Source organism: Pelophylax lessonae (assembly GCF_965119305.1).
Source record: "Pelophylax lessonae genome assembly, chromosome: 6".
NCBI classification, from domain to species: domain Eukaryota; kingdom Metazoa; phylum Chordata; class Amphibia; order Anura; family Ranidae; genus Pelophylax; species Pelophylax lessonae.
This window is the reverse complement of record NC_138773.1, coordinates 35,572,062-35,590,887: the sequence shown is the minus strand read 5'-3', so window position 1 is coordinate 35,590,887 and position 18,826 is coordinate 35,572,062. Positions and strand designations below refer to the sequence as shown.

Here is an 18,826-nt window from a genome sequence, read left to right as displayed (position 1 = left end):
GGATGATTTTCCCCCTAAATGACCAGGCTATATTTTGCGATTCGGCACTGCTTTACTTTAATGGACAATTGCGCAGTCATGCGATGCTGTACCCAAATAAAATTGATGTCCTTTTTGCCCCACAAATAGAGCTTTCTTTTGGTGGTATTTGATCCCCTGTGCGATTTTCATTTTTTGTGCTATAATCAAAAAAAGAGCGACAATTCTGAAAAAAAAAAAGAAAAAAAAATTCACATTCTGATATATGACATTCTCAAAAAAAAAAAATTAAAAAAATCAAAATGTTTTAACATTTTAGGCCAATTTGTTTTCTTCTACATTTTTTTTTTTTTTTACTAAAAATATCGCAATGAGCGTATTTTGATTGGTTTGTGCAAAAGTTATCGCGTTTACTAACTACGGGAAATATTTATGTTTATTTTTTTCACTAGTAATGGCGGCGATCTGTGATTTTTTGCGGGACTGCGACATTGTGGCAGACAGATCGAACCCCTGATATTTTTGACACTTTTGGGGGGACCAGTGACATTACTATAGTAATCAGTGCTAAAAATATTCACTTCTGTAACCGCTGGGGGTGTCAATACAAAGTTACCGACACCCCCTGATCAGTTCGCATATCGCATGTCAGTTTGGACAGGAATTGGATCGCATAGGTGTGATATGATTCTGGTGCCGACCAAAAAAAAGGGTCCTGTGCGACTTTGATCTAAATGCGATGCCAATTCAGACATACAATCTGTATACAATCTGTATGGCTGAATTCGCAACGCACAGACATCGCATGTGATTTGCACAGCAGTGCGCTGCGAATCTCATGCGATGTCTGACATCGCTGACGTGTGAAGCGGCACTAACGCTAACCCGCGTGGTAAAACTTTGACCGCAAAGGCTGGCCTGAACCTATCCCCATACATATAAACACAGGTTACACTGTCAGTGTGGATGAGGCCTAGCACTGTGTTTTGGACAGCATAAGGCTGGGTTGCTTGGCAACACCTGAGACAGCCAAGCCTTTTCCTCTGATTGGCTGTAGTCTGCACATGCTCAGTGAGTATCCCTGGCTGTGCTATGTGTTCCCCGCCCTGTGGGTGTTCCAGGGCTTGGCAGCCATAACTTTTGTTGCCTGGTAACCACAGGAGCAAGTTTGTTTACTCTGAATCTGCTTCCCTGCCGGTGGAGTGTGTGCTCTGTGGGCCACACAGGAGACGTATTACTGAAGGAGGTATTTACCACTCGTTATAGCACCGCCGTCCTGCTCTTTATTTCTCTGCTTTATTATTGGTGAGATTGTGGCGTCACCGGACCGGACAGGTTGCCACGGGTTACACCAAGATACATGTGTGAGCGTTATGTTGTCACTATGCTGCCTTAACCACTGCAAGACCGGGCCTATTCCTGACACTTGTTGTTTACAAGTTAAAATCAGTATTTTTTGCTTGAAAATTACTTAGAACCCCCCAAACATTATATATAATTTTTTAGCAGAGGCGCTAGAAAATAAATTGGCGGTCGTTGCAATATTTTATGTCACGCTGTATTTGCGCTACGGTCTTTCAAACGCAATTTTTGGGGAAAAAATATACTTTAATGAATTTTAAAAAACTAAACAGTAAAGTTTTAAAAAAAAAAAACTTATACTAAAATGTAAAAATGTTTTTGTAAAATGTGAAAGATGATGTTCTGCTGAGTAAACGGATACCTTACATGTCACGCTTTAACCACTTAAGCCCTGGAAGATTTTACCCCCTTCCTGACCAGGGCCTATTTTGCGATTCGACACTGTGTGACTTTAACGGACAATTGCGCGGTCGTGCGACGCTGTACCTAAACAAATTTGACGTCCTTTTTTTCCCACAAACAGAGCTTTCTTTTGGTGGTATTTGATCACCTGTGCGATTTTTTGATCATGCGCTATAAACAAAAAAAGACCGTCAATTTTGCAAAAATAACAATATTTTTCACATTTTTTTATATGAAATTCCCCCCCAAAAAATGTAAAAATCAAAATTTTTTAACATTTTAGGGCTATGTTTTACCATATGTTTGGTAAAAAAAAATTGCAAAAAGCTTATTTTGATTATTTGCGTTTACTAACAAAGGGAAAGATTTTTGTAATTTTTGTTGTTTTTTTTTTTAACGCGTAATGGCGGCGATCTGCGATTTTTTTTGCGGGGCTGCAACATTGCGGTGGGCAGATCGGACCCTTGACTGACATTTTTGACACTTTTGGGGTTACCAGTGACATTACTGCAGTAATCAGTGCTATATATATGCACTGTTACTGTAAAAATGACACTGGCAGTGAAGGAGTTAACTGTATTGGAGAGGGAGGGGTTAAGTGTGTCCTAGGGGCGTGTTTCTAACTGTGATTGGCTGTGGCTTGATGTGTAAGAACAGTGATCAACGGTCCTACATAGTAGAACCGTTTGATCTCCATTCTTACACAGGGGAGATTGACATGCGGCTTTGTTTACATTAGCCGCCTGCCTTTCTCCCGCTGTCACGGACGATCGCGAATGCCCGGCGGACATCGGGTCCGCCGGGCACACGCGCGGGGGGGTCCGTGACTGAGCGGGAGCGCGCATCCGGCGGCGCGCGCTCGCTCCCAAAACTCTTACAGGCTAGCGACGTAGCCCTACGTCGCTCTGCCTGTGAGGGGCTGACTGCTGACGTAAATAGTCGTGCGGCAGTCGGCAAGCGGTTAAAATTGCGCACACTCGTGGAATGGCAACAAACTACGATACTTTGAAAATCTCCATAGGCAACACTTTCAACATTTTTAACGGTTACCTGTTTAGTGTTACAGAGGAGGTTTTGCACTGGAATTATTGCTCTCGCTCTAACGATTGCAACGATACCTTTCATGTGTGGTTTAAACACTGTTTACATTTATTGTTATTACATTTATTTTTTTTACACTGTCACTTAAAAAAAAAAAAAAAAAATTCTGATCACATTTATTGCGTTAAATGCGTTTTCTTTGCCGCGCGAGCACGTAGGGGCGGGGGCGCTTTAACATTTTTTTTTTCTTATTTATTTTATTTATTTATTTTTTACACTGTCCCTTTGAAAAAAATCTGATCACTTTTATTGTTGTCACAAGAAATGTAAACATCCCATGTGACAGCAATATGCAGTGACAGGTACTCTTTATGGAGGGATCGGGGGTCTAAAAGACACCAAACCCCTCCACTACACTTCCATCTATTCAAAACACCAAAATCTGCATTTTTGAATGCTTTGAATTTTTTTTTTAATCGGAGCCCTTGGCTCCTGAGTAAACCGGAATTCCCCATCCATGGCATTCCCCATCCACAACATTCCCCATCCACAACATTCCCCATCCATGGCATTCACCATCCACAACATTCCCCATCCATGGCATTCACCATCCACGACATTCCCCATCCACGGCATGCACCATCTACGGCATGCACCATCTACGGAATTCACCATCCATGGCATTCACCATCTACGGCATTCACTATCTACAGCATTCACCATCCATGGCATTCACCATCTATGGCATTCACCATCTACGGCATTCACTATCTACAGCATTCACCATCCATGGCATTCACCATCTACGCCATTTACCATCCATGGCATTCACCATCTACGGCATTCACCATCTACGGCATTCACCATCCACATCATTCCCCATCCACATCATTCCCCTTCCACGGCATTCACCTCATTAAGGCCCCATTCACACCTGCGGGTTCCAGGAACATGCTCAGAAACGCACATTTCTGGGCTGTCCTGGGAATGTATGAAAGACGCAATTGAAAGTGTTTAGGTCTGACCTTATATTATATGGTTTTGCTAAATCTAAAGGAAAAAATCTAAAGACAATTGTATAGTGTGTATACAGCTTAAGGCTTCTTTCACACGGTCCGCCTCCACAGGCGGATCCGTGTTGCTCAGCGGGGATCGATCCGCGATCCCCGCTGAGCCGGGCGGATGACAGCTCCGTCTCCGCTTGCAGAGCGGAGAGGGAGGTGTCTCAGCACCCGCTGCCCTCTATGGGGGATCGGAGGAGAGCGGACCGCTTGTCCGCTCTCATCAGATACGCTCCGCTCCGATTACTGAACGGATGGAAAAATAGGGTTTCCATCCGTCCAGATTTCAGCACAGGATCGGATGCGGATGGCAGCGGGTGTCAGCGGAGGTGAACTCCGCTGACACCCGCTGCCCCATAGAGCTGCATGGAGGATCCGATCAGATCCGCCTAAAAAACTGACAGGCGGATCTGATCGGACCGCCCGTGTGAAAGAGCTCTAAGACTGGGACGCCATTAAAGTTCATGTGTGTGTAAAGGTAGGCGTCCCAATACTTTTGGTAATATAGTGTATGAGCGGTGAGGAAGAGGACAGGCTTTAACACTAACACATATCACACATACTCTATGGGCGGCAGAGCACTCTCCCAGCACAGGGGCAGAGTTGTCGAAGGCAGTCTCCAGTATCTCATAATGATCAGGAGATGATGGGACCAATCACAGCTGTGAGAGCCAATCACGTAATCAGGCAGACCCCCCCCCCCCCCCCCTGGGTGTAATAGCCCAGTTATAGGGGCTCTGGTGTTCTCCCGAAAACTCCAACTTGCCGAATTCTCCAACAACATTATTTCCAGTGAGCGTAGACCAGGAATAATTGGAGATTTCCACCACTTGGTGTTTTCACAGAACACCGGCAGCCTTAAAGCCCCGTACACACGTAGCAATTGTCGGCCGTAAATATTCGGCCGCCGAACGATCGGCCGATTGTCGGCTTGTTAGTATGATGCTTCCGACAACCGACTGCGACTTTTTGGCCGAACAGAATCTGGCGTGCAGACTTTAAAATTTTTGTTGGCCGTCACCAGGACGGCCGATTGTTCACCAGTCAATACAGAATTCGGCTGACAGACAGCAGATTTGCAAGACTGGGCATGCTCAGAAAAGAAAAAACACAGGGAAAGTTAACCATCACATGACATCACTTCTGCAGTCGGCTGTTGTTGGCCGACAAAATTTGTGTGCAGTCTTTAGCACTTTTCAGCCGACAGGACAGCACCGGACAAAAAACGGTCGATCGTTCGGCCGACATTCGGTACGTGTGTACGGGGCTTTACAGTCCGGTAGATGCTATAATTAGTGCAGATTGTTAGTCCACCCGCTAGTTGTCACCTTCCTTGGAGGCAGCCATGTTTCTGGTTACTAGCAGGTGAACTAACAATCTGCACTAATTATAGCATCTACCGGAGTGTAAAAGCTGCAGAGTGAAAACTCTACCCCATCAGAAATCCATACCCTCGTCATTTCTGGGTTCAGAACAGCTGTGGATTCCTCATGCATCAGCTGTAGCCGCGTCACACGTCTTAGGCCTCATGCACACTGGACGTTTTTGGAGCTGCTGTTAGCAGCGTCAGACGTTTTTTTTTGCAGCTGCAGAACGCCCATCCATGTTATTCTATGGCCTCATGCACACATAGAGCTTTTAGGAGCTCCAAGTGGCATAGGCGTTTTACAGCTCCAAAAAAAAACCAGGAACTGTGCGTTCTGGAGCTGCAGCGTCAAGCTGTAAAAACGTCTGACGCTGCTAAAGGCTGAATAACGTTGCTATAACGTGCGTTAAGCCACGTTATACGTTTTTTTTTCTTCCATTCAAAATCAATGGTTCCCTATGGGAGCCTATTGATTTGAATGGAAGTCGCACCGCAGGTCGGATCAGGGTGATCCGACTTGCGGCGCGACTTGCGTTGTGAGAATCTTGAGGGGGAACTCCACGCCAAAATGGGGAAAAAAACGGCGTGGGGTTCCCCCCCAGGTTCCATACCAGACCCTTATCCGAGCATGCAGCCCGGCATACCAGGAAAGGGGAGGGGACGAGCGAGCGGCCCCACCCCCCCTGGATCATACCAGGCCACACGCCCTCAACATGGGGGGGTGTGGGTGCTTTGGGGCAGGGGGGGCTCTGCACCCCCCACCTCAAAGCACCTTGCCCCCATGTTGATGAGGACAAGGGCCTCATCCCCACAACCCTGGCCGGTGGTTGTGGGGGTTTGCGGGCAGGGGGCTCATCGGAATCTGGAAGCCCCCTTTAACAAGGGGGCCCCCCAGATCCCGGACCCCCTCCCTATGTGAATGGGTATGGGGTACACTGTACCCCTACTCATTCACCACATAAAAGGCAGTGTATGGAAATAACGACAGGAGACGTTTTGGAAAGTTTATTAAAAATCTTCATCCGTCTCTTCTTGTCTTCTCCTCTCCGGGGGTCTTCTGCTGTCCGCTCCTCTCCGGGAACTTCTGCTCTTTTGCTGTCCGCCCTTCTGCTGTCCTCTCTTCTTGTCTTCTCCTCTCCGGGGGTCTTCTGCTGTCCGCTCCTCTCTGGGGTCTTCCGCCCTTCTGCTGTCCTCTCTTCTTGTCTTCTCCTCTCCGGTCTTCTGCTCTTTTGCTGTCGGCTGTTGGCTCTTCTTCTTCCTCCGGTGCTCCTCCGACGACGTCTCCGGCGATTATGCCGGTCTCTGCAGCTTATTATATAGCCATTAGGGGCCTGGCCGCCAGATGATGTCATCGGGAGACCCCGCCCCCTTGTGTCACATGTGACATCCGATCTCCATGCCCCACACTGCACCGACCCGACAATGGGACAATCCGATCTCCATGCCCCACACTGCACCAACCCGACAATGGGACAATCCGATCTCCATGCCCCACACTGCACCAACCCGACAATGGGACAATCCGATCTCCATGTCCCACACTGCACCAACCCGACAATGGGACAATCCGATCTCCATGCCCCACACTGCACCAACCCGACAATGGGACAATCCGATCTCCATCCCCCACACTGCACCGACCCGACAATGGGACAATGCGATCTCCATGCCCCACACTGCACCGACCCTACAATGGGACAATCCGATCTCCATGCCCCACACTGCACCAACCCGACAATGGGACAATCTGATTTCCATGCCCCACACTGCACCGACCCGACAATGGGACAATCCAATCTCCATGTCCCACACTGCACCGACCCGACAATGAGACAATCTGATCTCCATGCCCCACACTGCACCGACCCGACAATGAGACAATCCGATCTCCATGCCCCACACTGCACCGACCCGACAATGGGACAATCCTATCTCCATGTCCCACACTGCACCGACCCTACAATGGGACAATCCGATCTCCATGCCCCACACTGCACCGACCCAACAATGGGACATAGCCATCAAATGGACAGTGGGCATATTGTCCCATTGTCGGGTTGGTGCAGTGTGGGGCATGGAGATTGGATGGATATTTGTTATAAGAGATCTCCCTGCCCGCTACCCGTTGACGTGTGCCCGACACGTTGCGATATTATCAGATTTCCCTACCTATTGCATGCATGCGCACTAAGACGTGTAAAGCGGCTACAGCTGATGCATGACGAATCCACAGCTGATCTGAACCCGGAAATGACGAGGGTATGGATTTCTGATGGGGTAGGGTTTTTGTGTGATAAGTGGTAGAAATCTCCAATTATTCCTGGTCTACACTCACCGGAAGTAACATCAGTGGAGATCTCGGCAAGTTGGAGTTTTTGGCAGAACACCGGGGCTGGGCAGTGACTCCAACCATAAACATTTCCCTTTTCATCCTCTCCAGGAAGCAGCATAGCAGTGACACCAAATGCGATGAACCCGGCAGTCAGAGAGAGCAGAGCCTTAGATGATCTCATGCTGCAGATATAAAGCTATCAGCTCCAGGCACAGGAAGTCATCTGATCATTTTAGGAGGAAAAAAGGACAAAAAGTCAACATTTGTAAATGTTTCCTAGGACAACAAATCTTCAGTTTCTGATTTCAGGTCCACTTTATTTCTTTTTTTAATAGAACAAGTATTACAGAAGAGGTAGCGGGGGTCTAAAGTTGTTATGTATATACTTGTTCCAGGTCATCATCGGCTCAAAGATTTACTACAACTGGAGAGTGCAAAATCTGGTGCAGCTCTGCATAGCAACCAATCAGCTTCCAGGTTTTTTTTTGCCAAAGCTTAATTTAACAAGCTGAATCAAGAAGCTGATTGGCTGCCATGCAGAGCTGCACCAGATTTTGCACACTCCAGCTTTAGTAAAACAACCAAAGGGTCTGTATAAAAAACAATTGGTGGACGAATGTTACAAACATTCGCTCAGCTGCCAGCTCCATCTAGTGGCCGTAGTACTGTATTTACCTGATTGAGGTATTTCAGGAAAAAAAAGGGATAATGGCTACTAGATGGAGCTGATGATCGTAGGAAATCCACATACTAAGCAAAATACAGTCAGAAATATTGATAGAGAGCAGTCGTCATGAGAGCCAGGCATTTAGCATTTTTAAAAGATAAGCAGTGGCAGTTTCCCTGATGACCGGGATCCACCATGGTGTGTCCAGTGATACATAGCGGTGTATATGGTGTGTCCGGTGATACATAGCGGTGTATATGGTGTGTCTGGTGATACATAGTGATGTATATGGTGTGTCCGGTGATGCATAGCGGTGTATATGGTGTGTCCGGTGATGCATAGCGGTGTATATGGTGTGTCCGGTGATGCATAGCGGTGTATATGGTGCATCCAGTGGTACATAGCGGTGTATATGGTGTGTTTGGTGATACATAGCGGTGTATATGGTGTGTCCGGTGATGCATAGCGGTGTATATGGTGTGTCCGGTGATACATAGCGGTGTATATGGTGTGTCCGTTGATACATAGTGATGTATATGGTGTGTCCGGTGATACATAGCAGTGTATATGGTGTGTCCGGTGATATATAGTGATGTATATGGTGTATCCGGTGATACATAGCGGTGTATATGGTGTGTCCGGTGATACATAGCGTGTATATGGTGTGTCCGGTGATACATAGTGATGTATATGGTGTGTCCGGTGATACATAGTGGTGTATATGGTGTGTCCGGTGATGCATAGCGGTGTATATGGTGTGTCCGGTGATGCATAGCAGTGTATATATGGTGCGTCCAGTGATACATAGCAATGTATATGGTGTGTCCGGTGATACATAGCGGTGTGTCTGTCCGGTGATACATATCGATGTATATGGTGTGTCCGGTGATACATATCGATGTATATGGTGTGTCCGGTGATACATAGCGGTGTATATGGTGTGTCCGGTGATACATAGCGGTGTATATGGTCTGTCCGGTGATACATAGCGGTGTATATGGTCTGTCCGGTGATGCATAGCGGTGTATATGGTCTGTCCGGTGATGCATAGCGGTGTATATGGTCTGTCCGGTGTTATATTCTCTGTGTTGTGAGAGACACAGGACTCTGGTCTGGAACAACGGTTGTTTATTCAGGACTCTCTGTACACTACAACATGCATTACAGGACACCTCTGTATATCAATACATCTCTTACATGTCTCTAAGATGGCCACTCTGCCCCTTGACCCTTGTCATCACTCCTGGGTGGAGCCAGCCTTAAAGTGACAGTACATGTGAAACCCTTCAGGTATAACACCTTCCATCCATCCCTAAAAAAAAACAACCAAAAACAAAAAAAAAAAACACAACAAAACGAGAACAGGCATAAAACAGTAACTCATAATTGTCCACCAACTCAGGAGATTTATATGGCTTCTTCCGCGTCCGGATGTGAGAACAACTTCCAGGGATGCTACGGGGAGAACATGGCAGCGGATCACTTTCGGCGGGCCCGTCGAAAGTTTAGTAACCGGTCTTGCATTTGAAACCGGTCAGGAGGGCGACAGCGTCGTGGAGGACAGGCACTCAGCGACTCGGGGCCGGAGGAAGCAGGGCTGGCCGGAATGGACACCTGCGGGGCCAAGAGGGGATCCCCTAGCTCAGAGGGTGAACAGACCTCTGGACCAGGGCTGGAGGGCTCTGTTGGAGCTGAGTTCAAAAGTTCAGTGTCCCCCCAAGCATCAGTCTCAATGCCTCCTGATCCGGTAGGAGCAGATCCTTGAGACACTGGAGGTGCAGCCGATGTCAGGGATTCGGGCAGCTGAGAACGAGGACGCAATTGGTCCGCATGCCATCGGCAAATGGAACCATCTTCCAGGCAGACCCTATACATTTTGGGTCCCAAAGTCTCTGCGACGATAGCAGGAAGCTAACGAGTGTTGGAAGCGCCATAAGATAGGGCCCATACCTTTTGCTGGGCTGTAAACCGGGGAATCTCGCCGTGTTCGACCCTCTTGTCTTGGGACTGCCGTACATGTTCCTGGACCGTTTGAGGGCGGAGCATGTCCAAAACAGTCCATGGCTGCCGACCCAAAAGAAGTTCAGCTGGAGTTTTCCCAGTGGTTGCATGTGGTGTGGTTCTGTAAGCAGAAAGGAAGGAGTCCAGCTGCTGGGGTGACAGGGACTGTTGTTTACTTTTAGCCACAGTAGCTTTGAAATAGCGTTTGAAGGTCTGTACAAACCTTTATGCTTGACCATTTGTAGCCGGGTGGTAAGGTGCGGTCAACTTGTGTTTGATGTTGTGGGCAGTCAGGAAACTCTGAAACTCCTGGCTTGTGAATTGTGCACCGTTGTCTGTGACAATTTCTCTGGGGTATCCAAACGTAGCAGCGAGATGTAACAGTATGGAAATCGTCGCCTTAGTCATCGGCTGGGTAACAGGAATGTGACCTCAGGCCACTTTGAATGGGCATCAATAATGATCAAAAAGGTGTGTCCTCTGACCGGGCCTGCAGAGTCCAAGTGTAGGCGAAACCAGGGAACCGTGGGCCAAGTCCAGGGGTGGACGCACCCTGGAGGAGGGTCTCTGTCAGTTTGTGCACATCCAGCACACGCATTCACATATGTCGTGATATCGGAGTCGAGGTTCGGCCACCACACATAGCCTCGGGCCTTTTGTTTCATACGTGTGCCCCCGGGATGACCAGTATGTAGCAAGTCCAGAATGTGTCTCCGGAGGGTCTGTGGAACGATCACTAGGTCTCCCCATAAAACACAGTTGCCAGCCACAGTTAATTCCAGACGCCTGCGGAAGTAAGGTTCATAATCCTGTGTGACAGTTGCAGTCCAACCGTACCGTACCCAGGAGAGTATTGTCTTAAGGAAGGTATCCTTGGCTGTATGGGCTGCTACTTCCACGGAAGACAGAAAGGACAGGCTGGTGTTATGAAAACTCTTGACAGGTGGAGAAGAGTCTGTTAATGTCCTTGTCAGACGGGACATGGCGTCTGCATTAGCATTGGCATCATGGCTGCGATACCGGATTTTGTAGCTCTATGCTCCCAAGAATAGGGCATAGCGTTGAAGACGGGCCGCAGTCGTCTGGGAGATGCCTTTGTCAGGGCTAAAGATCTGAAGGAGTGGTTTATGATCAGTCAGTATGGTGAATTCCCTACCATACAGGCAAAGATGAAACTTCTTAATTGCCCATATGAGCGCCAGAGCCTCTTTGTCAATGTGAGAGTAATTGCTTTCTGCTTTTGTCAAGGACCTGGAGGCGAATGCCACAGGTTTCTCTGACCCATCTGGTAAAACGTGAGATAGTACAGCCCCTAGACCATAGGGTGAGGCATCACAAGCCAAGGTGAGAGGCCTTTGGAGGTCATAGTGCACGAGCATGCGTGACGCCAACAGCTTTCGCTTAGAAACTTCAAAAGCACGTTGGCATGCAGCCGAACAGTTCCATCTGAAGTGTTTCTCCAAAAGCTTGTTTAATGGAAACAAAGTGTGTGCAAGCCCTGGTATGATCGCAGCTGTTGGACGTTGGTTGGGGCTGGAGCTTTTACTAAAGCATCAACTTTGGCTTCCGTGGTGTATATACCCTCTGCATCCACAAGGTGGCCACAAAACTCCAATTAACTACTTGCCTTCTGTGCACTTAAACCCCCTTCCCATCCAGGGCAATTTTCAGCTTTCAGCGCTCTCACACTTTGAATGACAATTGCGCGGTCATGCTACACTGTACCCATATGAAATTTTTATCATTTTTTTCACACAAATAGAGCTTTCTTTTGGTGGTATTTAATCACCTCTGGGTTTTTTATTTTTTACAAAAAAAAAAGAAAAAAGACAGAAAATTTTGAAAAAAAAAAAGTTTTTCTTATTTTCTGCGAGTAAATTTTGAAAATACATTTTTCTCCTTCACTGATGTGCGCTGATGAGGCGGCACTGATGGGCACTGATAGGCTTCACTGATGGGCACTGATGAGGTGGCACTTATGGGCACTGATGAGGTGGCACTTATGGGCACTGATGAGGAGGTACTAATATGCCGCACTGATGAGCACTGATAGGCGGCATTGATAGGCGGCACTGATAGACGGCACTGAGAGGCGGCACTGATGAGCACTGATAGGCGGCACTGATGAGCACTGATAGGTGGCACTGCTGGGCACTGAGAGGTGGCACTGCTGGGCACTGAGAGGTGGCACTGCTGGGCACTGAGAGGCGGCACTGAGAGGCGGCACTGACGGGCGGCACTGATGGGCACTGATAGGTGGCACTGATGGGCACTGGCGGATGGCACTGGACACTGACGGGTGGCACTGATGGGCAGCACCATCAGTGCCCACACTCAGTGCCCATAGTGCTGCCAGTCAGTGCTCATCAGTGCCTAGATGAGCAGGCACTGATGGACACTGACTAGCAGCACTATGGGCACTGATTGTGGGCATTGATGGGGGGCACTGATGGCGGGCACTGTGGGCACTGATGGGGGGGGCACTGTGTGTGTGTTTTTACCTTTAGTAATCAGGGCACTGGTGATCAGTGCCCTGATTACATTCTCCTGTGTCCCCGGCGCTGTGAGGCTCCCCCTCCTTCCTCACACTGCAGGCTCCGTGTGAGGAAGGAGCGCCGGCGATGAGAGATGATCTCATATGTTTACATATGAGATCATCGCTCATTGGACGGCCCGATCACGTGGTGAATGGCCGCTGTGATTGGCCATTCACCACGATCTGTGATCGGCTGTGTCCAAGGGACACGGCCGACACAGATTTTCCCCGCAGCGCGCTCGCAGGAGCGCGCGGGGGGCGTGTCACTGGGAGGCCGTTTAAAAACGGCCTCCCGAAAATTCGAGTCCGCGCTGCAGCCGTATATAGGCTGTAGCGCGGATGGGAGAAGGTTAAGGTACCATGAATTGGCATTTCGCTAAGTTCACTTTTAGACCCTGCTCTTGGAGTCTCGCCAACACAAGCTCCACGTTACGCTTGTGTTCCTGGTCCGTCAGGCCCGTGATGAGCATGTCATCTAACAGGCACTGTGTGAAAGGAATGTCCGCCAAAATCTCATCCATTTTGCGTTGCCAAATGGCTGGGGCGGAGGCTACCCCAAACACCATCCGATTGTATTCATACAGTCCCTTGTGAGTGTTGATGGTTAAAAACTTGCGGGAAGAAGGGTGGACCTCAAACTGTACATAAGCTTGCCTGAGATCAAGCTTGGTGAACTTTTGACCTCCTGCAAGAGAGGCAAAAATGTCATCTACTCTGGGTAGGGGATACTGGTCTATCTCCAGTTGAGAATTCAGTGCCATGCGGAAATCGCCACAAATGCGTAAGTCCCCATTCGCTTTCTTTACTGGTACAACGTGTGATGCCCACTCGCTGTGCTCTACCTTTGAGATGACACCTTGTTCCTCCAGCCGGCTTAGTTCAGCTTCCACACCTGCTCGGAGTGTGAAAGGTACCGTCCGAGCTTTGAAGAACCTAGGCTGGGCATTGGGTTTCAGCCTGAGTCTCACATAGTCATGCTTTATTTTTCCCAAATGGTGATCAAAGACTTGTGGGAATCGCTGTTTCAGGGATTCCACCTATCCCTCGTTATCTCTTGATGGGATGGTCACGGTGTTGCAGGGGTTAATGGCGATGTCTGGCATGCCAAAGTGAGCAATCCAGTCTCTCCCAAAGAGAGGGGGTCCCCCATGTTCTAGGATATATAATGGCATTCTCTTCGTCTGACCCTTGTAGGATACCTGTACTTTCACGTACCCCAGTGGGTGGAGTATCTGCTTTGAGTATGTCTGCAGTTTGATTGGTGTTGGACGGACAGTTGTTCGGATCAGAAGTTTTCTCCATTGTTTCTGGGTGATAACTGAAACTGCTGCTCCAGTGTCTACATCCATCTTGAGTTTCTTTCCTTCCACGGTTACCTCTACAGTCATTGCTCCGTGTTGTGAGAGACACAGGACTCTGGTCTGGAACAACGGTTGTTTATTCAGGACTCACTGTACAGCATTACAGGACAGCTCTGCATATCAATACATCTCTACATGTGTCTAAAGATGGCCACTCTGCCCCTTGACCCTTGTCATCACTCCTGGGTGGAGCCAGCCTTAAAGTGACAGTACATGTGAAACCCTTCAGGTATAACACCTTCCATCCATACCTAAAAAAAAAACAAAAAACAACAAAAAAAAAACAACAAAACAAGAACAGGCATAAAACAGTAACTCATAATTGTCCAATACAGTCCTCCAACTCAGGAGATTTACATGGTTTCTTCCACGTCCGGATGTGAGAACAACTTCCAGGGAAGCTCCGGGGGGAAAATGGCAGCGGATCACTTTCGGCGGGCCCGTCGAAAGTCTCGTAACCGGTCTTGCATTTGAAACCGGTCAGGAGGGCGACAGTGTCGTTGAGGACGGGCACCCAGCGACTCGGGGCTGGAGGAAGCAGGGCTGGCCGGAATGGACACCGGCGGGGCCAAGAGGGGATTCCCTAGCTCAGAGGGTGAGCAGACCTCTGGACCAGGGCTGGAGGGCTCTGTTGGAGCTGAGTTCAAAAGTTCAGAGTCTCCCCAAGCATCAGTCTCAATGCCTCCTGATCCGGTAGGAGCAGATCCTTGAGACACTGGAGGTGCAGCCGATGTCAGGGATTCGGGCAGCTGAGAACGAGAACGCAATTGGTCCACATGCCTTCTGCAAATGGAACCATCTTCCAGGCAGACCCTATACATTTTGGGTCCCAAAGTCTCTGCGACGATAGCAGGAAGCCAACGAGTGTTGGAAGCGCCATAAGATCGGGCCCATACCTTTTGCTGGGCTGTAAACCGGGGAATCTCGTCGTGTTCGACCCTCTTGTCTTGGGACTGCCGTACATGTTCCTGGACCGTTTGAGGGCGGAGCATATCCAAAACAGTCCATGGCTGCCGACCCAAAAGAAGTTCAGCTGGAGTTTTCCCAGTGGTTGCATGTGGTGTGGTTCTGTAAGCAGAAAGGAAGGAGTCCAGCTGCTGGGGTGACAGGGACTGTTGTTTACTTGTAGCCACAGTAGCTTTGAAATAGCGTTTGAAGGTCTGTACAAACCTTTCTGCTTGACCATTTGTAGCCGGGTGGTAAGGTGCGGTCAACTTGTGTTTGATGTTGTGGGCAGTCAGGAAACCCTGAAACTCCTGGCTTGTGAATTGTGCACCGTTGTCTGTGACAATTTCTCTGGGGTATCCAAACGTAGCAGCGAGATGTAACAGTATGGAAATCGTCGCCTTAGTCGTTGGCTGAGTAACAGGAACGACCTCAGGCCACTTTGAATGGGCATCAATAATGATCAAAAAGGTGTGTCCTCTGATCGGGCCTGCAAAGTCCAAGTGTAGGCGAAACCAGGGAACCGTGGGCCAAGTCCAGGGCTGGACGCACCCTCGAGGAGGGTCTCTCGCAGTTTGTGCACATCCAGCACACGCATTCACATATGTCGTGATATCGGAGTCGAGGTTTGGCCACCACACATAGCCTCGGGCCTTTTGTTTCATACGTGTGCCCCCGGGATGACCAGTATGTAGCAATTCCAGAATGTGTCTCCGGAGGGTCTGTGGAACGATCACTCGGTCTCCCCATAAAACACAGTTGCCAGACACAGTTAATTCCAGACGCCTACGGAAGTAAGGCTCATAATCCTGTGTGACAGTTGCAGGCCAACCGTACCGTACCCAGGAGAGTATTGTCTTAAGGAAGGTATCCTTGGCTGTATGGGCTGCTACTTCCCCGGAAGACAGAAAGGACAGGCTAGTGTAACGACAACTCTTGACAGGTGGAGAAGAGTCTGTTAATGTCCTTGTCAGACGGGACATGGCGTCTGCATTAGCGTTGGCATCATGGCTGCGATACTGGATTTTGTAGCTATATGCTCCCAAGAATAGGGCATAGCGTTGAAGACGGGCTGCAGTCGTCTGGGAGATGCCTTTGTCAGGGCTAAAGATCTGAAGGAGTGGTTTATGATCAGTCAGTATGGTGAATTCCCTACCATACAGGTAAAGATGAAACTTCTTAATTGCCCATATGAGCGCCAGAGCCTCTTTGTCAATGTGAGAGTAATTGCTTTCTGCTTTTGTCAAGGACCTGGAGGCGAATGCCACAGGTTTCTCTGACCCATCTGGTAAAACGTGAGATAGTACAGCCCCTAGACCATAGGGTGAGGCATCACAAGCCAAGGTGAGAGGCCTTTGGAGGTCATAGTGCACGAGCATGCGTGACGCCAACAGCTTTCGCTTAGAAACTTCAAAAGCACGTTGGCATGCAGCCGACCAGTTCCATCTGGAGTGTTTCTCCAAAAGCTTGTTTAATGGAAACAAAGTGTGTGCTAGATCCGGCAGGAATTTGTGGTAATAGTTCAGCAAGCCCAGGTATGATCGCAGCTGCTGGACGTTGGTCGGGGCTGGAGCTTTTACTAAAGCATCAACTTTGGCTTCCGTGGTGTGTATACCCTCTGCATCCACAAGGTGGCCACAAAACTCCAATTTAGGTACCATGAATTGGCATTTCGCTAAGTTCACTTTTAGACCCTGCTCTTGGAGTCTGGCCAACACAAGCTCCACGTTACGCTTGTGTTCCTGGTCCGTCAGGCCCGTGATGAGCATGTCATCTAACAGGCACTGTGTGAAAGGAATGTCCGCCAAAATCTCATCCATTTTGCGTTGCCAAATGGCTGGGGCGGAGGCTACCCCAAACACCATCCGATTGTATTCATACAGTCCCTTGTGAGTGTTGATTGTTAGAAACTTGCGGGACGAAGGGTGGACCTCAAACTGTAAATAAGCTTGCCTGAGATCAAGCTTGGTGAACTTTTGACCTCCTGCAAGAGAGGCAAAAATGTCATCTACTCTGGGTAGGGGATACTGGTCTATCTCCAGTTGAGAATTTAGTGCCATGCGGAAATCGCCACAAATGCGTAAGTCCCCATTCGCTTTCTTTACTGGTACAACTGGTGATGCCCACTCGCTGTGCTCTACCTTTGAGATGACACCTTGTTCCTCCAGCCGGCTTAGTTCAGCTTCCACACCTGCTCGGAGTGCGAAAGGTACCGTCCGAGCTTTGAAGAACCTAGGCTGGGCATTGGGTTTCAGCCTGAGTCTCACACAGTCATGCTTTATTTTTCCCAAATGGTTATCAAAGACTTGCGGGAATCGCTGTTTCAGGGACTTCACCCATCCCTCTTCATCCCCTGATGGGATGGTCACGGTGTTGCAGGGGTTAATGGCGATGTCTGGCATGCCAAAGTGAGCAATCCAGTCTCTCCCAAAAAGAGGGGGCCCCCCATGTTCTAGGATATATAATGGCATTCTCTTTGTCTGACCCTTGTAGGATACCTGTACTTTCACGTACCCCAGTGGGTGGAGTATCTGCTTTGAATATGTCTGCAGTTTGATTGGTGTTGGACGGACAGTTATTCGGATCAGAAGTTTTCTCCATTGTTTCTGGGTGATAACTGAAACTGCTGCTCCTGTGTCTACATCCATCTTGAGTTTCTTTCCTTCCACGGTTACCTCTACAGTCATTGCTGAGGGTGCTGAATGCATATGATGTATGTCCAATCTGTGGAGCACTTCCTCATCCTCTGATTCAGATGACGATGTATATCTTCCCACCATATATGCCTTTGTCCTGGTGTTCAGAGGTTGTTTATTTCGCACCTTCTTACTACGGCAGACTCGTTTCAGATGGCCTGCCTTTCCACAATTATGACAGAGCTGATCCTTAAACCGGCAGACTTTGTGATCATGGTCTGTATTCCCACAACGGTAGCAAGCTGACGTCCTGGTTGGTGAGGTTCTATATTTACAGTTAGCTGCAGTTTGCTTGACTGCTGTTCTGAAAACTTCCTCTTTAACCTCTTCCCTTCTGCTCTGGGGGTTCAAAGCTTCTGTATCTTTCACAGCCATTTCCATCACTGAAGCTATCTCAATTGCCTTTGTAAGGGTAAGGTCTTTCTCTGTTAACAGTCTCTTTTGGCTAGACTCACTATTCAGTCCCATGACAAACTTATCCCTCAGTGCAGTCGGTAAATACTCCCCAAAAGAACAAGTTGAGGCTAGTCTGCGAAGGGCGAGCACATAAGCCTTAATATCTTCACCTGGCTGCTGCTGCCGCTGATAGAACCTGAATCTTTCTGCAATCTCTAGTGGTTTAGGCTGGAAGTGATTTCCTAACAGTGTCAGGAGCTCTGCCAAAGTCTTAGTTGCTGGTTTTTCAGGGAAAATGAGATCCCTAAGAGTGTCATATGTCCTAGCACCAACCACTGTCAGAAAAACTGCTACTTGCCTGTCGCCTGGGATGGCATTTGCACAGAAATATTGTTCTAATCTTTCAATCCAAGAAATCCACGTTGTCTGTTCGCCATCAAATTCACTTAATGTCCCGATCAATGACATTTTCCTGCTGGGCTCTGTGGGTGTTTGTATTCCTGACAATCCAGAGTTTTTTTTTTTCTTCCTTTCCTTTCTCACACGGATAGTAACCTTGTAAATCCCATCCTCGTCGCCACTGTTATATTCTCCGTGTTGTGAGAGACACAGGACTCTGGTCTGGAACAACGGTTGTTTATTCAGGACTCACTGTACAGCATTACAGGACAGCTCTGCATA

General features: G+C 48.5%; 1 protein-coding gene across 1 annotated transcript in view; it reads left to right on the top strand.

Moving 5' to 3' along the window:
• Positions 1-1,118: 1,118 nt before the first annotated feature.
• Positions 1,119-18,826, top strand: part of LOC309558155 (guanine nucleotide-binding protein subunit beta-5b-like) — a 36,469-nt gene continuing 18,761 nt past the window's right edge. Inside the window, exon 1 of the mRNA XM_082261159.1 lies at positions 1,119-1,225. The gene's annotated coding sequence lies outside the window, so the exon portion shown is untranslated. The remainder of the gene's footprint in view (positions 1,226-18,826) is intronic.